This window comes from Papio anubis, chromosome 3, assembly GCF_008728515.1.
Source record: "Papio anubis isolate 15944 chromosome 3, Panubis1.0, whole genome shotgun sequence".
Taxonomy (NCBI): domain Eukaryota; kingdom Metazoa; phylum Chordata; class Mammalia; order Primates; family Cercopithecidae; genus Papio; species Papio anubis.
This window is the reverse complement of record NC_044978.1, coordinates 177,315,494-177,337,376: the sequence shown is the minus strand read 5'-3', so window position 1 is coordinate 177,337,376 and position 21,883 is coordinate 177,315,494. Positions and strand designations below refer to the sequence as shown.

Here is a 21,883-nt window from a genome sequence, read left to right as displayed (position 1 = left end):
GCTGGGATTACAGGTGCCTACTACTGCACCTGGCTAATTTTTGTATTTTTTTAGTAAAGACAGGGTTTCACCATCTTGGCCAGGTTAGTCTTGAACTCGTGACCTCGTGATCCACCCGCCTCGGCCTCCCAAACTGCTGGGATTACAGGCTTGAGCCACAGCGCCCGGCCTGGGTTTTTCTTTCAATTTAGTTTTAGGAAGTCGGCCTGAAACTACCTTAGGTTTCCTGCCTCCAGACCCTATTCTCCTGTCTCAGAGGCATTACCCCAGGAGGTCAAAGGCAGCTCAGACTCAGTCAAGAAGGCAGCTAAGGAAGCAGTATGGACGGTGGGGTACAAGGAACGAACAGAAGGGTTGAGATCAGTCAGGTTGGGCCAAGAAATTCCAGACAGTTCAGGCAAGCCGTTCAAGACTAAGATTCGGCCAAAAGGTAGGGGTCAGTGACCTCTTTTTATTTCTTTATTTAAAATTTGTTTTTTTAGAGACTGGGTCTCACTCTGTGGTAGAGGCTGGAGTGTAGTGGTGTGATCATGGCTCCCTGCAGCCTCAGACACCTGGGCTCAAGCAATCCTCCCGCCTCACCCTCTCGAGTCACTGGGACTACAGGCATGCACCACCACACCTGGCTAATTTTTTTAAAATGTTCTGGGTCTTGCTGTGTTGCTCTTTTTAAGTGGTTTAGCTGCTAACACAAAGTCTGTTGCTTAAGGGAGCCAAGGGGTCAAACAGATTTCCATTAAACACTGAAACTAGCCCCCTTTTTTGGCTGTGTGTGGCAGAGATAGAACCTGAGTCAGGGACAGAGCTCTGGGTTCAAATCCCAACTCTCCCCCTTGTTATCTTGAGCAACCTGCTTCACCTCTCTGAGCCTGTTTCCTTTCCCATAAAATAGCAATTGTAGTTCCTAACAAGCGCATTTTAAGAGCAGACGTACAGGGTGTGCTTTATAAACTGTAAAGGCCGATGCGTGCATCCCCTGGGATTTCTGAGAAGGCCTTTCCCTCCTCACTCCCTAACTCCTCTGTCCAGCTAGGACGTCCCCTCTCTCAGTTCCTCATTGTCACCTCTCTTTCCATGGGTACTCTCCCCTAGACATAGGCTCCTGCTTTCTGAGTCTCAGTTTCCTCAAATATATAAAGAAGAAAATTAAAGTCCCTCCCTCATGGAGGACTATGAGAATTTAAATGCATGAATTAACGCTGAGAGTGAGGCTGGCACTGAGCTCTGTGGGCCCTCAGGAGTGCTTAGCTATTACTACTACTACTACTACTACTACTACTACTACTACTAACAGCTTAGAAAATAGCGAGCAAAAGAAGAAAGAAAAATCATCCCTAAAAACTCCCACCTAGTAGTAACTATTATTAACAATTGGAGAATAACCTTCTTGGCTTTTTAAAATTTTTTTTATTTTTTATTTTTATTTTTTGAGATGGACCTCGCTCTGTCGCCCAGGCTGGAGGGCAGTGGCCGGATCTCAGCTCACTGCAAGCTCCACCTCCCGGGTTTACGCCATTCTCCTGCCTCAGCCTCCCGAGTAGCTGGGACTACAGGCGCCCGCCACCTTGCCCGGCTAAGTTTTCGTATTTTTTAGTGGAGACGGGGTTTCACCATGTTAGCCAGGATGGTCTCGATCTCCTGACCTCGTGATCCACCCGTCTCGGCCTCCCAAAGTGCTGGGATTACAGGCTTGAGCCACCGCGCCCAGCCCTTGGCTTTTAAATAAAATGCATGGAGTGAATTTTCAGGAACTCATCATTTTGTGCAAACTGTTTGGAGACCTATTTTTGTCATATAACAATATACCATGAGTAACTTGACATGTTACCACGCTGTCTTGTGCATCATCGTTTCAGTGGCTTCCACATCATCCACAGTATTAGCACACCACTGTTTAATGCAATAGTGATTCCATGGACTGTTGCTAAAGCTGTTCTCCAAACCTCCTTTCTAAGCAATTCCTACCCCCCAGGTCCCCAGTTCTGGCCCACGCTTCCTCCTCTCGAGTTCTGCCTACAGATCTCCGTCAAGGTAAAATCTAGTACCAAACACATCACTCATCCACTCAAACACCTTCCACGGCTCCCCAGTGCTTAACAGTTGAAATTGTATCTTGACTGCCTGGCAGCCAAAGCTCTTTACAAAACATTGCGTTAACCCTGCTTAGCTCCTACATCTTCCTTGTTATACTCCACATGTCACCTCAAGGACCCTTCTCACTCTTGCTGTTCCCAGCACCTATAAGGAACTTCTTTCCCCATCCCTGTCTCAGTCCTACCCATCTTTCAAAACCCAACCCAAGTTAATTCTCTTCCTCTCAGTTGCCCCACTCTTATCATTTAGGATCACATTCAACTGGCGAGAAACAAAACCCAGTATCACAGTGACGTAAACACAATACAAGTTCATTCACCCTTGCATAGAAGATGACCAAAAATAGATGATCTAGGGGCAGGTATGGTAGCTCTTCAGCCAGCAGGGACCAAGTCTTTTTCTGGCTTTCCTCTCTGTCCTTCCTGGGGTGTACATTCATCCTTATGGTCTGATATGGTTGCTAGAGCTCCAGACATCATATCCACATTCTCGCTAGAAGGTTTTTGAGGAAAATGGGAGAAGAGTATATTTGCTCTCCTTCAGAAGGTTTCTCAGAAGTACTGCACAAGACTTCTGTGTACACCTCATTGGCCAGAAAGTGTTCACTTGGTCACCTTGCTGCAAAAGAGTCTGGGGAACGCAGTAACGTGTCCATTTCTAAGAAAGAGGGGAGCGTGGACACGAGATACATCCCAGCCCTCCACAATGAGATAGAAAAGCTCCTTTTTCCAAGCATAATGTTGAGCTCTTACCCCAGGCAGCAGCAGTGTGTGCTGGAAGACAAAGGCTTTGGAGTCAGACCTGGGGTAGATCCTGGCTCAGTTACCAGAATTCCAGCTAGATGATTTAGAAAAGTTGCTTAGACTCTCTGAATCTCTGCATCTAAAAAATAGAAAGGGTGGGGTGGGGGAGCAGTTATGAGAAGGTAATCGACTAGAATCTGTGCATAGAGAATCCAGGAGGGTGCCCAGTACAAGCCTGATGGTCATGAGTTGTCATCCCCATCGGCACTGTGTCATCTATATGCATGTATTCTATATTCTACAACACTGTGTGTTATTTAAATTCTTTCATTATAATAATATTTTTATTTTATTTTGTTTTAAAGACAAGATCTTGCTCTGTCACCTAGGCTAAATTGCAGTGATCATGGTTCAGTGCAGCCTCAAACTCCTGGGCTCAAGTGATCCTCCCGCCTTAGCCTCCTGAGTAGCTGAGGGAAGTCCAGGCACCTGGCATGTAGTCAGGGCTGTCAGTAATATTTGTTGCACTAAGTGGAATCACATTGTCCTGACTCTTCTCCTGGGCTTGGTCTGACCCTGCTTTCACCATTGGGATGCTGTGCATGATGTGGTCTCAGCGGGTTTGGGATGGGGTCTGGAAACCTACATTTTTCATCTCTCCAGTATTGTAAATCTGTGTTTCAGAAGGCTTCCCAGGAGTACTACACAAGACTTCTGTGTAGGCTGGGCACAGTGGCTCATGCCTATAATCCCAGCACTTTCAGAGGCCAAGGCAGGGGGATCACTTGGGGTCGGGAGTTTGAGACTAGCCTGCTAACATGGTGAAACCCTGTTTTTACTAAAAATACAAAATTAGCCAGGCATGGTGGGGCATGCCTGTAGTCCCAGCTACTCGGGAGGCTGAGGCATGAGAATCGCTTGAACCCAGGAGGTGGAGGTTACAGTGAGCTGAGATCGTGCCATTGCATTCCAATCTACAAAAAAAAAAAAAAAAAATGAACAACAAAAAAAAACTTCTATATATCACTGTAGCCTCAACCTCCTGGGCTCAAGCAGATCCTCCCACTTCAGCCTCTCAAGTAGCTGGAACTGCAGGCACACACCACCATGTCCAGCTTTTTTTTTTTTTTTTTTTTTTTTTTGTAGAGACAGGGTCTTGCCACGTTGCTAAGGCTGGTCTTGAACACTTGGGCTCAAGTTATCCACCTGTTTCGGCCTCCCAAAGTACTAGGATTATAGGCATAAGCCACAGAGCCTAGCCCATTTTCACTTTTTTTTTTTTTTTTTTGGAGACAGTCTCGCTGTGTTGCCCAGGCTCCAGTGCAGTGGCACAATCTCAGATCACTGCAATCTCTGCCTCTTGGGTTCAAGAGATTCTCCTGCCTCAGCTTCCCGAGTAGCTAGGATTACACACACCACCACGCCCGGCTAATTTTTGAACTTTTAGTAGAGGTAAGGTTTCACCATATTGGCCAGGTTGATCTTGAATTCCTGACCTCAAGTGATCCACTCCTCTTAAAGTATTAGGATTACACAGCCTCCCAAAGTGTTAGGATTACAGGCGTGAGCCACTGCGCCCAGCCTCATTATCACTTCTTTACAAGTAGAAGAAGCTGAGTTTCAAACTTCCTTCTTCCTCTGACTGTGTAAGCTCTTAACACAGTGCTGAGCACACGGCAAGTACTTGGTCAATGTTAGCCCTTATTCAATGGTTGTATTTGCTCTACATACTGCTGCTAAGTAACAAATGAACCCTAAAACGTAGTGGCATTGCACAGCCATTTTTATTACATTCATGAATCTCTGGGTCAGGAATTTGGGCAGAGATAGTTTGTCTTTGTTCCCCAACATCTGGCACACAGGAGACTCAATTTGTTGAGGGAGACTCAGGGGTGGGAGCCATTCTGAGGTGTCTTCATTCCCACGTCTGGCAATTGATGCTGCTTTTCAGCTGGGACCTCAGTTGGGCTCTTGGTTAGAACATGTGCTCTCTCCATGTGGGCTAGATTAGGCTTCCTGACAGCATGGTGGCTAGGTTCCAAGAGAGACCCAAGAGAGTAAGGTAGACATGCATGACATTTTAAAATCTAATAAGTTTTTCTTGGAAGTTCCACAGTGTCACTTCTGCCATAGTCACAAGCCTGCCCAGGTTCAAAGGGAGGGAATACAGGCACCCCCACCACTCAGTGGGAGGAGTGTCAAAGTCACATTATAAGAACATGTGGAATGGGAGATATTGTCACAGCCATCTTTAAAAAATATTATCTGTATAATGAGTGATAGTAGTTGTCATCGTCATTGTCATGGTCTGTGATCTCTCAGGTCACTACAACTCAGTTCTTTGGAGCCGACAAATCTCAGATCTCTTACTTCTCAGCCATGTGATCGCGAATGAGACCCTTCTTGTCACTTCCCCTAGGTTGTACATTTAGAACATGGGAGTGAGACTTCTTCTCTTCCAGGACTATTATGAGTCTTAAAGAGAGAAAAAGTGTAGAAAGTTCCTAGGGCCTGGTGCAGGCTCACTACATGGGTTTTCTTCTCAGTCCTGCCTCCCAGGCCCAAATTAGAGCCAGTCCTGGCCACAGACATTTTTGCAGCTCTGTGAGGCTTTTGGTCAGGGTCAGGGACAATGGGCGCCAGACCAACAATGCGTGTCCAGGCCACCTTTAAAGGACTGTCATGGGCTTTTAAAATTTCAGCTTTCTGGACGACCGTCCTTTGAAGTTACCCGCAGCGGCCTGAATCTCTTTGGGAGTGCATTTCAACTTTCCCCTAAGAGTCCAGTGAGATATTTGGTTGGTGATAGGGCCGGAAAGATCCACAGGAGAGCCATGCAATATCTTTCTTCCCAAATTTCCCAGTCCTCGAAGGAAAAGCCATGTTTGGTTTGAAAACAGAGCTGCTTTATCACCAACCAGGGCCCTGGATGAAATCTTTCCCCCTAAAGCTGAATAAACAGCTGCAGGCTCAGCTCACACCCTGCTCTTAGCTCCTGAAACTCACTTATCTCCTGCCTACCCCCACACATACCCCAGGCCTGCCCAGATACCTCCTTCTTTGAGGCATACCCTGAGCCCCAGAATGACCTCACAGTGCTGTGAGACCTGTGTTCAGCTCTGTCTCCTCCTTGTAGGAGGAAAAAGGGGCAGCTGGATTCAAGTCTTCTCCAACTTTGAGCCTCAGTCTCCTTATCTGCAAAATGGGGATGATATTGCCTGCCTGGTCAAACTGTGCCAGGGCAGAATGATACTATTTTACTGGAATGTGCTGGCATAGAAGGTGCTGAGGGAATCCTGGCTTGGCTGAGGAGTGGCATCCAGAGTCAGGCTTGAACCCATGCCCACCACCATTACCACTTACATGACGGGTGATCTTGGGCAAGTTATTAACCTCTTTGAAGCTCAGTTTCTTCCACTTGTAAAGAAGTGATAATGGGCTGGGCGTGGTGGCTCACACCTGTAATCCCAGCACTTGGGGAGGCGGAAACAGGTGGATTGCTTGAGCCCAAGAGTTCAAGACCAGCCTGAGCAACATGGCGAGACCCAGTCTCTACTAAAAAAAAAAAAAAAAAAAAATTAGCTGAACATGCTGGTGCGTGCCTGTAGTTCCAGCTACTTGAGAGGCTGAAGTGGGAGGATCGCTTGAGCCCAGGAGGTTGAGGCTATAGTGAACCTTGATTGTGCCATTGCACTCCAGCCTGGGTGACAGAGCAAGACCCTGTCTCAAAAAAAAAAAAAAAAGAAGAAAGAAAAAAATTGCTGTGGAAATTAATACAGAGCTTCAGGATTGTGCCTGACACAGGGTCACTCAATAAGTGGTAGTCATTTAAAAGTTATTACTATTATGATTATTATTAATTCAGTACATTCCTCTAGGGCAAGAACCAGGTCTTATATTTATTCCGAACATTTCACAAATACACAATAAATTTACTCAGTGTATTTATAGATAGAATCCTGTATATTTTTAAGTTTATTTATTCATTTATTTATTTATTTACTCTTGAGACAGAGTCTGGCTCTGTCGCCCAGGCTGCAGTGCAGTGGCATAATCTCAGCTCACTGCAACCTCTATCTCCTGGTCTCAAGTGATCCTCCTACCTCAGCCTCCCAAGTAGCTGGGACCACAGGCAGACACCACTATGCCTAATTTGTTTGTATTTTTTTATAGAGGCGGCATTTTTCCATGTTGCCCTGGGCTCAAGCAATCTGCCTGCCTCAGCCTCCCGAAGTGCTGGGATTATAGGCATGAGCCACCGTGCCCAGCCCATTTCCATTTTGTAAATTGATGTTTTGATTGAGATTATTGTGGATTCATGTGAAGTTGTAAGAAACAATATAGAAAGACTCCTTATGCACTTTGCTCACCCATGTAACATTTTTGACAACCATAGCATAATATCACAATCAGGATATCGGCATTGATTTAATCTACCAATCTTACTCAGACTTTCCCAATTTTACTTGTATTAGTGTCTGTGTAATAAATTCTTTTTTTTTTTTTTTTGAGACAGAGTCTCGCTCTGTAGCCAGGCTGGAGTGCAGTGGCGATCTCAAAGCTCACTGCAAGCTCACCTCCTGGAGTTCATGTTCTCCTGCCTCCCAGCCTCCCGATAGCTGGGACTGCAGCCGCCACCTGCGCCTGGCTAGTTTTTTGTATTTAAAGTGAGAGACAGGGTTTCACCGTGTTAGCCAGGATGGTCTCAGAATCTCCTGACCTGCATTGATTATCCCGTCTCTAGGCCTCCCAAAGTGCTGGGATTATGGAAACTGAGCCACGCACCAAACCTGTATTAAATTCTATACAATTTCATCAGGATAGATTTGTGTATTTACCACCACAGTCAAGATACTGGGATCCTAACACAGTAACACTGCCCCTCCGCCCCCCATAGAAATCCTATTTCTTTAAAGCTAGGAAACAGGTGACCATCCTGTAATCCCAGCACTTTGGGAGGCCCGAGGCAGGCAACGAATCACCTGAGGTCAGGAGTCCAAGACCAGTCTGGCCAACATGGTGAAACCCCATCTCTACTGAAAATACAAAAATTAGCCAGGTATCGTGGTGCACACCTGTAGTCCCAGCTACTCTGGAGGCTGAGGCAGGAGAATCACTTGAACCCGGGAGGCGGAGGTTGCAGTGGGCCGAGCTTATGCCACCGCACTCAAGCCTGGGTGATGTGCAATGTAAAAAGTAGAGTTTCCTCTTCAAAGACTTTTCCTCCCCATCTAATTAAGAATAAATAGTAACTTCTCTTAGAAGCAAAATGTATTCAAAGACCTGTGCTAACATTCTTAAATATCTGCTAGCCGTAATAGAGAAATCAATGTACTTTATGTTCTTAGCTCCCACAATTTAGCCTAAATATTTACCCCGGCATGCTTATACTGGTCCAAGCAAGCATTAGGTCATAGGCTGTTCCTCTTCCTTATTTGAAGCGGTTTTTAAATTTCTCAGCATTCCACAAGTTACCTCCTCCTTCCTTTGTTCTCCTCTGCCTTTGCCTCTTTGTAAAAGTTCTAAGTTGCTAGCCAATCAGGACAAATACAGAATGTGAGGCCCCGTTCCAGCCAATAGAAATCGAACACAGCAGTAAGGTGGACACGTCAGGTTGTAAATGACCCTGTCTCCTTTGTTCAGTGTACTCTTGTGGCAAAACTGCTGATGAGTGTACCCTTTCTGCAGAAAGTAAAAAAATGGCCTTGCTGAGGAAATTAAACTTACGTTCAAGTGCTATTTCTTTATGGCACCGAGGAACGAGCATTTCTAAGATCAAGACTCTGTCTCAAAAAAAAAAAAAAAAAAGACCAAAAACATATATATGTTTAAAGCTAGAAAGGCCCTTAGTTGGATTTTGTGTGTCAACAGATCATAAAGGTTAAGAAAAGGCTCAGCATCTGCTGATCTGGGTTCAAATCCCAGCTCCACAACTCACAGCGTGTGAACCTGGCAGGGCCTCTAAGATCTCAGTTTCCTCATCTGTAAAATGGGGGAAACGACAGCACCAACGCTCAACAAAGCATTCCATAAATGCGAGCTGTTCGCCCGGCGCAGAGACCGATATTCCGGACATTGGTGATGAAGAAACTGAGGCCCCAGAGGCACAGACACTTGCCCAAGATTGCACACGAAGCTGGGGCACAGCTGAGATGGGAGCCCAGACAGACAGGTTACAGCAAGATTCCTGACCATGCAGGTGGGCCGTGCAGCCCAGCATCTAAGAATACAGGCTTTGGAGGCCACCTGCCTGGGTGAGTATCCCAAATATTAACTGAGACAAGCTACCTCAGTTTCCCCATGGCTCAGTTGCCTCATCTGTATCGTGGGGATGACAATCAGGCTGTGGTATGGATTTGATGACATAATACAGATCAAGTAATTAATTATCAAATGAAGAGAACAGCATGTGGTTATTATTCATATTAAGCCAGTTTCTATAACTACTTGTCTTCACTGATTTTTTTTTTTTTTTAATTAAAATTATTGTAGGGGACCCTCTGAGCTAGGATGGCAAGGGGCAGACACGTCCTACGACATGAGAATGTTATGGCAGAATCCGAGTATATTCCCTTAGAACCGTAATAAACAATCAAATTAAGGAGACCTCAAACGACCCATCTGGCCCAATCCTCCTGTTTCCAGGCAAGCGCAGCGCCTCATTCCTCCACACAGAATTTCTTTCTTTTTGTGAATTAACTCTTGAATACCAAAAACTTCTGATCCTGTACTTTGTGTCTGTTGTTAAAATGTCATTTCCAAACAAACACAGGTTACAATCTTTTCTTCTCTCTCTCTCTTTTTCTCTCTTCCCCAAGATCAAAGAAGGCATTTGGGCCTTTAAGATAACGTTCATTTGGAAAGCGATGATAATATATAAGATTAATGAAAATTAACATAATCCCTCTGAGTAGAAGAGAGCCTTTGTTCAATCGCTTGTCCTGCTGTTAATTATGCGTTAGGTGGTGATAAATGCTTTAAATGGAGCGATGCTGTGAAAACCATTTAAATGATTTTCACCTAATTAGGTTCCTTGCCTTGTTCTGAGCCAGGGATCCCTCCCCAGCGCACCCGCATCCTTTTGATATGTAATGTACCAGGGGGAATCAGGGAACCCTGAGCTGGAGAAGGAACCTTCTCTGTCTTCCCTGGCTCTGACCAACCACCGTGGACCCACTGTTGCGATTTATTTTTTTCTGAGCGGCTTTGCAGATCTGAGATCAAAAGAAAATTTATCAGTTTCTGTCTCCCTTCAGCCTATTCCAGCCAGACTTTGTGACAAGACCCTATCAGCCTTAAAGTTGAGAAGGCCCCAGCATGGAGAACAGAGAGGGAGGGAGAGAAGGTCCCCGTGAACTGTCACTGTCAGATTCGGCAGCGGAAATTGCTGCGTGGCACCCAGCCGGCCTTTGAAGAGGGCTGGGGCTGGCAGCGGCTGGACCGGGCGGGGGAGAGCTAGTTTGTGCAACTCAAAGAGCCGGGGGTCACAGATCCATAAAGGCCCCCCAACTCTGTCGCTCTCTCTGAAGTTGAAATATCATCTGCGCGCCTGAAAGAAACTGGTTAAAGGTGAACTGGGTACTCTGGAGGGGAGAGGCGGGGTGGAAGAGTGAGAAACAGGCAAACATCCCAGACAGTGCCCAGGTCCTCAACAGGAGGTGTCCTGGGCTGAGAACTCTGGCCACCATGGTGAAAGTCTGGGGAGCAAATGAACGCCTCCTCCTGGGAGGCTCCGGGATTGAAATTCAGCACATTCTAACTCGAGTCTTTCTTGCAGCGAAATGTGGACATCAGAAAATTCATTTGGAGGCAAATCAGCCACCGGTAGGGACTGGCCCTTAGTAGCCAGGTGGCCCTGGATAAAGTGCTCAGGCTTCCCGGGCCTTGCTTTAGTCTCGGGAAACCTGTAAAGCGCCGCAGGCCCCATGTCCCCACACACCGATATGATTCCCTGATTCCGCGAGGAATCCCAGCCAAGACCCCATGTCTACACCACCTCAGTAGATTCCTGATATCTTTCTGTTTCCAGCAGCCTGAAAAATCACAAGGGCAGCCTCTGTCGCTGTGTTTTAACCTCTCGCCATCCTCTTTGAAGCCCAACGATACAAAAGAGAAAAGGAAAGAACAAGTCCTACAATAGACACTCCTTCTGGCTTAAAAAAGAGCCGATTCACTTGTGAAGGTGGCATCGCCCGAGTTTCTTCTCTCCTTTTATCCCAAACAATTTGTCTGTTTACAATGGAGAGCTTTTCAGATCCCCCCGAAGTTGCTGTGATTCCAACATTTTTGGAACATGTCGGTTGATTTATGATCCCACGGACTGCTTTTGAATTGATGCCTTTTTCTAAAGGACAGTTGGTTTCCCATTACGGGGCAGACCCTGAACGCCATGCCTCTGCCCTCATGCTAAATGAGCTTTTTAGAGGTTCCAGATGATGCCTGGCATTGGACAGAGGCCAGCCAGCCAGAGAGGTCACTTAGCTGGGATGAGTTCCCGGGACCATCCCCCATGTCACTGTGGCAGGAAGCAGTGCCCTCTGGAGTGAGGCATTTCAGAAATGCCTTTGAGACCTCAGGCCAAGCTGAGCTGGTCTCTGGGACTCTCAGCAGGAGCAAATGGGAGAAAGGTCAGTCCCAGCCCCCTCGAAAGCCCTGAGGCCCCCACTGCTGTGCCCAGTTTGCCTGACTCCACCCTCTGAGCCCCACAGGCTCCCTGCTTCACAGGGAAGCACTTGGCCTTCCCAGGAGCCTTTCATCATTCTTCTTCCCCCACACGTTTTAATACATACGCAACATAAAACTTACCATTTTACCAGTTTTATTTTTATGTATAGAGATGGGGTACCATCTTGCCCAGGCTGGTCTCGAACTCCTAGGCTCAAATGATCCTCCCAGCTTAGCCTCCCAAAGTGCTGAGATGACAGGCATGAGCCACCAAGCTTGGCCGATTTTAACCATTTTTAAATGTGCCACTCAGCAGCATTAAGCACATTCACATTGTCTTGGAACCGTCACCAGCATCCATTTTTCCAGGACATTTTCATCTTCCCAGCCTGAAACTCTGTCCCCATTAAACACTAACATTCCCATCTTCACCCCCACAAACCCCTGGCACCCACCATTCTCCTTCCTGTTGCTATGAATGGACTACTTTAAGTACCTCATACAGTATGGTGCATACATGGTTCCAATTTCTCCACATCCTCACCAACACTTGCTGTCTGTTTTTTGTTTTTCAATAATATCCATCCTAATGGGTGTAACAGAATCTCTCATTCTAGTTTTAACTTGCATTTTCCTGATGAGCAGTGATGTTGAACACCTTTTCATGTACTTTGCCATTTGTATATCTTCTTTGGAGAAATATCTATTCAAGTCCTTTGGCTCACCACCACTCCCCTTTTTTAAAATTTTATTTATTTATTTATTTATTTATTTTGGTAGAGACAGGGTTTTCACCATGTTGCCCAGTCTAGAGATTCTCCTGCCTCAGCCTCTTGAGTAGCTGAGACTACAGGCACCTGCCATCACGCCCAGCTCGTTTTTGTATTTTTAGTAGAGACGGGGTTTCAACATGTTGGCCAGGCTGGTCACAAACTCCTGACCTCAAGTGATCCCCTGCCTTAGCCTCCCAAACTGTTGGGATTACAGGCGTCAGCCACCGCTCCCAGCCTAGATATTTTTTATTATGAAGATCTTTAACCTAAAGTATTTCACAATTATTCACCTGATAGAAACTATTTCCATGTTTATATTAATTGAGAATATGTATGACAAAAACAGCGAGGTTTTAAAATAAGTGTGCTTCTATTGGGTACCTATAGCATCTACACTCCCTCCATCTGCCACAGTGCTGGTTTATAGGGGAATGCTAAGACTCAGAATTAACTATGCAGTCCCCTCACCCCTACTGGGATCCACAGGCCACAGATGGGGAACAACCACGTATTTACCAAGGGGAAAATTAAGTCTCAAAAGTGGAAAGGGAATTGCCCTGAGAATCTGGCAATGGTAAGTCCTGAAATACCAGCTGCAAAAATCCTGCCCTACTGTCTCCATAAGATGGTTAGCTTGGTGGACTCTTGTCCAGGCGTGAGATTTGAAAAATTGGGTGGCTGTGGCACAGACAAGCCTTGAGGCCCACCACTCATTTCTTCTTCCTGGGCATGTCCTGGCCTGCATTTCCCAGCCTCCCGTGCAGTTAGACTGGAGACCATAGCACTGAGTTATGGCCAAAGGAATATGGCAGAGAGGTGAAAGCCACTCAGCCGTGGTGTTCCTTAAAAGGCATCCTGGCGGCCGGGCGCAGTGGCTCACACCTGTAATCCCAGCACTTTGGGAGGCTGAGGCAGGCAGATCACGAGGTCAGGAGATTGAGACCATCCTGGCTAACACGGTGAAACCTCGCCTCTACTAAAAATACAAAAAATTAGCCGGGCATGGTGGTGGGCACCTGTAGTCCCAGCTACTCAGGAGGCTGAGGCAAGAGAACGGTGTGAACCCGGGAGGCAGAGCTTGCAGTGAGCCGAGATCACACCACTGCACTCCAGCCTGGGGCACAGAGCAAGACTCTGTCTCAAAAAAAAAAAAAAAAAAAAAAAAAAGCATCCTGGCTGATTCTCTCTTTCCCTGCACCTTCCAAAGTGACCTTGGCAGCCATGTGTTTAAGACAATGATGTCCCAAGATGGAAGAAGCCTGGACCCCCAAGTCAGCACTGGCAGGGGAGCACTGATGTGTGACACAAATAAGAACTAAGCCTTCAGTGTGTCAAGTCCCTGAGGTGTCTGTTAATTTGTCATCTTGGCATGGCCTAGCCTCCCCTGACTAATGCAATTCCTCCACAAATGAGTCATGTCTGCTAAGAAGGAGCCTCACCTGCCCGCAGGGGTCAGACTCCCAACCCAGTGCTCTTTGCAGCATGCGACCTCTCTCAGTGTTACCCAGTTTGTTCAGTGGAATGTGGAGACAGGTGACACCTTCCCCTGTCCTCAAGCACCTCATAGTCTAATGGGGGAGGCTGACAAACAAAGCAAAGGTTGGGGCACCGGGCCACAGGTGAACTGAAAGTCAGAGTCATGGCCACATGTGTTACAGTGAGAGGGACAGGCAGGTTACAAGTGACAAACCAAAAGGAGAAAAAAACAGCCCAAATACTTGGGTTTTAGAGTCACACAAATCTGAGTTCAATTCCTCCCTTGGCCACCTGAACAACTCACATCAGGTCCCAGTCCTCAGTTTTCTCATCTGTAAAACAGGAAACTAATAATTACCAATAATACATCCATCCATCCCTCTCTATTTGCCAGAAGAGCTGAACGAGATGTATAAAGCTCTGTAAGCTCTATAGTTCTGCATGCCACCTTCGTAATTTTATGTCTCAACCATCTCCTAGCTTAGAGTGCAGGAACCAGACCAGTATTAAGGAGCAAGAGATGGATTTTCCCTTAGGAATGAAGAGAACAAACTGTACTCCATCGGTTTCTTTCTGTTTGTTGTTGTTGTTGTTGTTGTTGTTGTTTTTTGAGACAGAGTTTCACTCTGTCACCCAGGCTGGAGTGCAATGGCACGATCTCGGCTCACGGCAACCTCCTCCTCCTGGGTTTAAGCAATTCTCCTGCCTCAGCCTCCCGAGTGGCTGGGTTTACAGGTGCCCGCCACCATGCCCAGCTAATTTTTGTATTTTTAGTAGAGAGAGGGTTTCACCATGTTGGCCAGACTGGTCTCGAATTCCTGACCTTAGGTGATCACCTGCCTTGGCCTCTCAAAGTTCAGGGATTATAGGCGTGAGCCACTGTGCCCAGCCTCCATCCGTTTTTCAAAAGTAGATGTGGTGATCTCCATTTTATACATAAAGGAACTCTGGCTCAGAAAGGTCCGCTCAGTCAGGCGACAGTTGCTACAGGAAGGAGCAGAGAGATTCAAACCTGATGTTCCTGCTTCCAGCTCAAGGCGTTTGTACCAGGTAGGAGTGTCTGAAGCCCAAATCGGAGGTGCTGATGGGAGCGATGGGATCTCTGTGCCCCTCACACGTCTCCCTAGGTCCAGATCAGAGGAAGCTCTTGGAAATGCTGGTCCCACCTGGCCCCAGCTCCCTCTGGCTTCATCTCACCCCCTGCACTCCAGCACATCTGCCTCCCTGCTCTTCCTCCAATATTCCAGGTATACGCTCACCTCAGGGCCTTTGGACTTGCTGAGCCCCTGCCTAGAATGTTCTTCCGCCAGATAACCTCCAGGCTCACCCTCTCACTTCATTCCCAGCTCTGCACACATGTCACCTTCCAGAGAGGGGACTTCCCCATCTAGAAGAACACCCCTTGTTCTCTGGCCCTTACCTGCTTTGTTTCTCTTCATAGCACTTACCACCGTCTCTTACATGGGAGTCATTGTGGGTTTGCTTTACTTTCTGCTTCCCTTTCCTGCCATTTCAAATAATGGAGTAGAGAACTGTGGTCTTAGATACACTGTTTCCCTAATATCTAAAGCAGTGCCTGTCATGTGGCAGATATTCAGCAAACATTTTCTGAGTGAATGAATAGATGAAATAAAGAATGAGTGAACCAGCTGAGAAAGGCTCTCGTCATTAGACACGTTCCAAGTTGCCGTCCCTGGCTCTAGCTGGCCTCTGTTTGAAAGAAAACCAGCAACTCATCCTCTCTCTGTGTGGTGAATGTGCTGGGCCTCCTGGCAGACTCCACCCCATTGCCTCTGGCTGGTGGGTCCTGACTACATCTGATGGCTCCCTCCAACTAAGCTGCTTAATTCTCATCTCTGACTGAATAAAATTAATTCCCCAAAGTGCCAAGAAGTCTCCCATGTTGAAGAAACTAGATGGGCATTTTGTTTGGACTTAAGCCACTAGAGGCATTATTTTACATTACCTGCAGCTTGAAAAGAGAAAAACTAGATTCAGGGATCCAAGATTTTCTGAGAGAAGCTTAAACCATGCATGTAGCAATTGATTCAAGGCTGGTGAGTCTGGTTACAATATAAATGAACAAGCTACATCTGCTATGAAAATTTCTAGGCCAGGTGTGGTGGCTCATGCCTGTAATCCCAGCACTTTGGGAGGCAGAGGCAGGTGGATCTCCTGAAGTCAGCAGTTCGAGACCAGCCTGGCCAACATTGCGAAACCTCGTCTCTTCTAAAAATACCAAAATTAGGCGGGTGTGGTGGTGTGTGCCTGTAATCCCAGCTCCTCAGGAGGCTGAGGCACGAGAATCGCTGCAACCAACCCAGGAGGCGGTTGCAGAGAGCTGAGAGCACGCCACTGCACTCCACCTGGGCAACAAGAGCAAGACTCTGTCAAAATAATAATAATAATAATAATAAAAGAAAGAAAGAAAGAGAGAGAGGGGAGAGGAGAGGAGAGGAGGAAAGAAAGAAAAGAAAGAAAGAAAGGGAGAGAAAGAGAGAAAAAAAGAAAGAAGGAAGGAAGGAAAGAAGGAAAGAAAGGAAAGAAAGAAAGAAAATATCTAGCAGCTTAAAGGGCAAATAGAGTATTTCATAGCTTAATGTGCAATGATGTACACATACTTTGAGACTGATGCTGACATTCTGGAGAGATTTAGCAAGAATTCGCCATTTATCAATGAATGAGAATCCAAAAAGAACTGAGAGTTACTGTTTCTTCAAGAAGTTTTTGCTCCATCTCAGAAAACATGGACAAAAGGGTTTCTATAAAATTAAATGTAAACTGACCTTTTCCCCTCCTAAGGAAAGTTTCTCTGTTTTCTGGGCTCCTGCAGCTGTGGAATGTAAATAGCCTCACCTCACCAGCAAGACACTTTGAAACTGTCAAGTGCTCATTATAATCAAATTCTCTTGTCCCAGGTTTATCCAATTAAGTTGTGACATCGTTCCTTTTCACTTTCACCAAAGTTGAATCGAAGGGTGGGTTCTCCATTTCTATTTCTGTCTTTGAGAAGATCATGTCCATGAATGCTGTCAAGTAGGAAGTTAATGCTTCAACAAACCCAAGGGACAAGACTCTGTTAACAATGGCATATTGACACAAAATTCTTCTGGTAATCACAATCTCCTACGTTTTTACGGGACTTGAATTTTCCATTCTTGCATTTAACCCACACACTGAGAGAAGTAAGCCAGAGTGGAGGGAGCTCTGCTCATTTTGCAATTTTTTATTTTTATTTTTTTGAGACAGAGTTTCACTCTGTTTCCCAGGCTGGAGTGCAGTGGCACGATCACGGCTCACTGTACCCTTGACTTTTTGGGCTCAGGTGATCCTCCCACCTCAGCCTCCTAAGTAGGTGGGACTACAGGTGCATAGCACCATGCCAGTTAATTTTTTGTATTTTTTTGTACAGATAGGGTTTTGCCATGTTGCCCAGGCTGATTTCGAAATCCTGGACTCAAGCAATCCTCCCTCCTTGGCCTCCCAAAGTGCTTGGATTACAGGCATGAGCCACTGCATCTGGCCCATTTTGCAATTATTAATCCAATTTACTGCTATTTACTTAGCACCTACTACTACCAGGTCCCTGCCTCAAGGAGCCACAGTCAAGAGATACATAAACAGACAATGGGGTTGTGGTATAACAGAGAAAAGCCACCATTTGCTGAGCACTTGCATGTGGGGGCATCATTCCAAGTGCTGCACGTGTGTCATTCATTTAGTCCTCATGACAAATTGACAAGCTATGTCCTATTAGGACCATCTCTGTCTGGCGCCTGAGGACAGTAAAGTCACTTGAAGTCACTATTTAAATTCTGGAAGTCCATTCTAGAGTCCACACTCTCACTTACTCTAGTGATGGTTCTGACGAAGAAAGCACTTCATGGCCTCTGAGAAGGCAGCTACCCCAAGCTCAGTGGGGAAGGGGCATCCAGGAAGGCTTCCTGGAGGTGGGAGTCCTAAGCTGAATTGTGTGGATGGAGTAGGAATCAGCAAGGGAAGGAAGATGCTCCGGGCTGAGGAAACAGTATGTGCAATGACAGGGAGAGAAGATGCTTACCATGGCCACTCCCTTCTAGTGTGACCCCTGATGCTCAGAGGGAGGTGGTGGAATGAGACATGTTCCTGGGCCCACACACCTAGGTCCACCTTGGGCCAGTGACTTCATATTCCTGGACCTCAGTGTCCTCACCAGTTGAATGCGGTAGCTGGTATACCTACTGTATTAGTCAGGGCTCTGTAGGGGGACAGGATGAGTAGGATAGATGTATATTAAAAAGGGAGTTTATTAAGGAGTATTGACTCACATGATCACAGGTGAAGTCTCACAATAGCCTGTCTGCAAGCTGAGGAGCAAAGAAGCCAGTCCAAATCTCAAAACTTCAAAAGTAGGGAAGCTGACAGTGCAGCCTTCAGTCTGTGATGGAAGGCCTGAGAGCCCCTGGCAAACCACTGGTGGAAGTCCAAGAGCCCAAAAGCTGAAGAATCTGGAGTCCGATGTTCGAGGGCAGGAAGTGTCCAGCATGAGAGAAAGATGGAGGCTGGAAGACTCAGCAAGTCAGCGTTTCCACGTTACTCTGCCTGCTTTTATCCTAGCCATGCTGGCAGCTGATTAGATGGTGCCTACCCATATTGAGGGTGGGTCTGCCTCTCCCAGCCCACTGACTCAAATGTTACTTTCCTTTGGCAACACCCTCACAGACACACCCAGGAACAATACTTTGCATCCTTCAATCCAATCAAGTTGACTCTCATTATCAACCGTCATGCCTACTTCATAGGAATACTATGGGATCAGAAGACAAAACATAGTAAAAACAATTTTTAAACTCGACCTTAGAAATTTTTGCAAATAAAAGGATGCTTGTTACCATCTACTGATTTCCACTTTTTGATGCTTTCCCAAAATATTATTTTGTTGTACTCCAGGCAACATTGGGATGAATTAATTCACTCAACGAACATTTGCTTAACTGTAGGAGAAAAGGGAAAAGGAGAACTCAAAGACATCTTTGAAGTGTCAAGTCAGGAAAGCTTAAAATGCACTCATTCCAAAAAATTCATCAAGCACCTCTTAGGTATGACACATGGTGTTAGAGATTCAGAAATAAGGATGATTGTATCTGTTTTAGTCATATTACCTCCTATAACAAGTAAACTCCCACATTTCAGTGACTTTATGAAGTATTTCTCACTCTCTCACAGATACACCTGTCTTCTCTCTTCCTCAGGGTCATTCAGGAGCTCAGGCTGATGGAAATTCTGCCATGTCACACAGTGGCTTCCACAGTCATTCTGGGAATTGACCTCTGGCTGGGAGGTGGGAGAAGATGATGTGTAAGATTATACCAGGAGGTTGGCAGACCAGGCCTGGAAGTGGCCACATCACTTCCATTCACATTCCAGTGGTACAGACACAGGGCCCCATGTAGCTGCCTGAGGAAAGGGAAACCAGGTTTGATGCACAGCTGGCTGCCTATGCCAACTGACTCCGCCCTCCAGTGGCTCATAACCTCACTCAAAAATTAAGAAAACAATTCCAGTTTTGATACCATCTAAAAGGACAAAATGTTAAAGATAAATTTGGCCAAAGAAGTGCAACACTTGCATACTGAAACTAGAAAACATAGTTGAAAGAAATTAATGACAACCTAAATAAATAAAAAGTCATTCTATGTTCATGGATTAGAAGACTTAATATTATTAAGATGGTAATATTCTTCAATTAATCTACATCTGATATGATACCTCTCAAAATTCCAACTGCCCTTTTTGCAGAAACGAACAAGCTATTAAAATTTATATGAAAATGTAAGAGACCCAGAAAAGCCAAAACAAACTTTAAAAATACAAAGTCAGAGAACTTAGACTTCCTAATTTCAAAACTTACTACAAAACTACAATAATCAATATGTGGTATCTAGAGTAGTCAAATTCATAGAAACAGAAAGTAGAATGGTGGTTGCCAGGGGTGGAGGAGGAAGAACAGGGAGTTATTATTTAAAAAGTACAGAGTGTCAGTTTTGCAAGATGGATGGTAGTGATGGTTACCTAACAGTGTGAATGTACTTAATGCTATTGAACTGTTCACTAAAAAATTATGAGGAGGAAAAATTTTATGTTATGTATACTTCACCACAATTTAAATAAATAAATAATCCAAAAAATGAAAAAAAATACATACAGTAATCATGACTGTGGGACACTAACATAAGGATAGACATATAGATCAATAGAGTAAGATTGAGTCCAGAAATGAACCCTTGCATTTATGGTCAATTTATCTTCAAAAAAGGTGCCAAAACCATTTGCTGGGAAAAGAATGATCTTTTCTTTCTTTTTAAAAAATATTTAAGTTCAGAGGTGCATGTACAGGTTTGTTATGTAAGTAAACTTGTATCACAGGAGTTTGTTGTACAGATTATTTCATCACCCAGGTATTAAGCCTAGTACCTCTTAGTTATTTTTCCTGATCCTCTCCCTTCTCCCACCCTCCACCCTCCAATAGGCCCCATTGTGTGTTGTTCCCTTCTGTGTGTCCGTGTGTTCTCATCATTTAGCTTCCACTTATGAGTGAGAACACGCAGTATTTGGTTTTCTGTTCCTTTGTTAGTTGGCTAAAGATAATGACCTCCAACTCCATCCATGTCCCTGCAAGGGACATGATCTCATCCTTTTTTATGGTTCCATAGTAATTCTATGGTTTATATATACCACATTTTCTTTATCTGGTCTATCATTGATGGGCATTTAGGTTGATTCCATGTCTTGGCTATTTTGAATAGTGCTGCAATAAACATATGCATACATGTATCTTTATAATAGAATGATTTCTATTCCTGTGGGTATATACCCAGTAATAGGATTGCTGGGTCAAATGGTAAGAATGGTGTTTTCAACAAATGGTGCTGAGACAACTGTACATCCACATGCAAAAGCATGAATTTGGACCCTTACCTCACACCATCAACAAAAACTAACTGAAAAATATCAAAGACTTAAATGTAAGAGGTAAAACTATAAAATTCTTAGAAGAAAACAGGTATAAATCTTCATTACCTTGGATTAGGCAATGGTTTCTTAGATATTACACCTAAAGTACAAACAATCAAAGAAAAATATATATAAATTGTACTTCAACAACATTTAAAATTTTTCTGTATCAAAAGACACCAACAAGAAAATGAAAAGACAACCCACAGAATGGGAGAAAAATATTTACAAGTCATATATCTAATGAGGGTCTAGTATCCAATATACATAAATAGCTTTTACAACTGAACAATAAAAAATAATTTTTAAAATGGGCAACAGAGACCGGGCACCATGGCTCATGCCTGAAATCCCAGCACTTTGGGAGACTAAGGCAGGCAGATAACCTGAGGTTGGGAGTTCCAGACTAACCTGACCAACATGCAGAAATCCTGTCTCTACTAAAAATATAAAATAAGCCAGGCATGGTGGCGGGTACCTGTAATCTCAGCTACTTGGGAGGCTGAGGCAGGAGAATCACTTGAACTCGGGAGGCAGAGGTTGTGGTGAGCTGAGATCATGCCATTGCACTCCAGCCTGGGCAATAAGAGTGAAACACCGTCTCAAGTAAAATAAAATGGGCAACAGATTTGAACAGATAGTTTTTTAAAGAATATACGCAAATGGAGTGTGCAAATAAGCACAAGAAATATGCTCAATGTCACTACTCATCAGGTAAATGCAAATCAAAACCACAATGAGATAACACTACACCTCCAGTAGGATGATGACTTTTATCACAAAGACAGATAATAACAAGTGTTGAGGACAATTTGGAGAAAATGAACCCCTGATATACTCCTGCTAGGAATTCAAAATGGTGCAGCTGCTTTGGAAAATATTTGGCAGTTCCTCAAAAAGTTAAATGTAAGAGTAACCATGTGACCTAGCAATTCCACTCCTAGGTATATACCCAAGGAAATTGAAAGCATGTGGTATTAGTTCGTTCTTGTGTTGCTGTAAAGAAATATCTGAGGCTGGGTAATGTATAAAGAAAAGAGGTTTCATTGGCTCACAGTTCTGCAGGCTGTACAGGCATGTACTTGGCTTTTGGTGAAGCCTCAGGAAGCTTACAATCATGGCAGAAGGTGAAGGGAGAGC

At 45.0% G+C, this 21,883-nt stretch overlaps 1 long non-coding RNA gene across 2 annotated transcripts in view; it reads right to left on the bottom strand.

The window, feature by feature from the left end:
* Positions 1-1,643: 1,643 nt before the first annotated feature.
* Positions 1,644-21,883, bottom strand: part of LOC103884202 — a 32,953-nt gene continuing 12,713 nt past the window's right edge. Inside the window, exons 3-4 of one of the 2 annotated variants that reach the window (XR_002521915.2) lie at positions 2,847-2,976; positions 1,644-2,751 (exon numbers count right to left, since the gene is read on the bottom strand). This is a non-coding gene — a long non-coding RNA (uncharacterized LOC103884202). Of the gene's footprint in view, positions 2,977-21,883 lie in introns of both variants that reach the window. The other variant, XR_001902319.3, reaches the window with a different exon arrangement.